The sequence below is a fragment of the Mustela lutreola genome, chromosome 2, assembly GCF_030435805.1.
Source record: "Mustela lutreola isolate mMusLut2 chromosome 2, mMusLut2.pri, whole genome shotgun sequence".
Lineage (NCBI taxonomy): Eukaryota > Metazoa > Chordata > Mammalia > Carnivora > Mustelidae > Mustela > Mustela lutreola.
This window is the reverse complement of record NC_081291.1, coordinates 10,101,284-10,103,073: the sequence shown is the minus strand read 5'-3', so window position 1 is coordinate 10,103,073 and position 1,790 is coordinate 10,101,284.

Below are 1,790 nucleotides of genomic sequence, written 5' to 3'. Positions count from 1 at the left end.
CTGGAAGTTTGTGTTTCTTGATCTCCTCCCTTATCTCGCCCATCCTTCCAGCCCCTGCCCCTCTGGCAATCACCAGGTTGTTCTCTGTATTACTGTGTCTGTTTCTGATTTTGTTTGATTGACTCTTTTTTTAGACTCCACCTATAAGTGAAATCATATGGTATTTGTCTTTGTCTGACTTATTTCATTTAGAATAATATCCTCTAGGACCATCCATGTTGTTCCAAATGTCACTTTTCTTTTTCTTAATAGATGAGTAATATGCCATTGTATATGTATATCACATCTTCTTTATACATTCATCTATTGATAGACATTTAGGTTGCTTACATAGCCTGGCTATTATTATAAATAATACTGCAGGAGACTTAGGGATGAATATATCTTTTTAAGTTAGTTTCCATTTTCTCTGGGTAAATACCCAGAAGAGGAATCACTGGGTCAGACCACAGTTTCTTTATCCATTCACTATTGTTTGGGGTTTTTAGATTTTTTTTTTAATTTAATAGAGAGAGAGATCATAAGTAGGCAGAGAGGGAGGCAGAGAGAGAGGGGGAAGCAGGCTCCCCGCTGAGCAGAAAGCCTGATGCGGGGCTCCATCCCAGGACCCTGAGATCATGACCTGAGCTGAAGGCAGAGGCTTAACCCACTGAGCCACCCAGGTGCCCCTGTTTGGGGTTTTAAAATATATTTTATTTATTTATTTAAAAGAGAGACAGAAAGCATGAGGGAGAAAGAGCACGAGCCAGGGGGGAGGGGCCTAGGAAGAGGAAGAAGCAGACTCCCCACTGAGCAGGAAGCCCAATGTGGAGCTCCATCCCAGGACCTTTGGATCATGACTTGAGCAGATGCTTAACTGACTGAGCCACCCAGGTGCCCCTATCCATTCCCTTGACAACGGACATTTAGGTTATTTCGTTTGGGGTTATTATGTTAAGAACTTTCCTTGTTCGTATCTTTCGGGGGGCAGTAAGTGTTTCATTAACTGTTAGATCCATACCTAGGAGGATTGCTTAGTCATGACATCATCGTATTTAACCCATCTCATCTGGAGTGATTTTGCCCCCACCACCTGGTGAACATTAGCAATATCTGGAGACATTTTTAGTTGTCACCACTACTGGCATCTACTGGCTGGAGACCAGGGATGATGTTCCACATCCTACAATGCACAGAATGGTCCCACTGGGAAGAATGTTCCAGGCCAAGTGCCAGTAGTGCCAAGATTGAGAAACCCTGGTTATGACAAACTGCCAAATCATTTTCCAAAGTAATTTTTCCCGTTGCACATGCCTGCTAGCAAGTGGATGAGAATTCTTGGTCATGCCAGAGCTTCTTTAGCCCTTGGTTGTGTCTGTTTTTTTTTTTTTTTTTTTTTAGCCATTTGAGTGCTTTTTCTTTTTTCTTTCTTTCTTTTGAGTGAGTGTGCTTTAAAATACTTTATATCTTAAAATAATTCTGAAGTGAATCAAGCCAATATGACAAAAGTTAACATTTGTTTATCTTGAATGGTGGATGTACTTTAGGAAGATTTGACCTTCTCTGGCCTTAAAATTGGTGTTTTGTTTCTGAATAGTAGAAGCTCCCCCTGGCTGCATGGGTGGAGGTGTGCTGGGGTATTTTCCTGTTTCCCCAGAATTTTGTTAACCTTAAAAATAAAACCATTATAGGCGCCTGGGTGGCGAGTCATTAAGCATCTGCCTTTGGCTCAGGTCATGATCCCAGGGTCCTGGGATCCAGCCCTGCATCGGGTTCCCTGCTCAGCAGGAAGCCTGCTTCTCCCTCTCTTA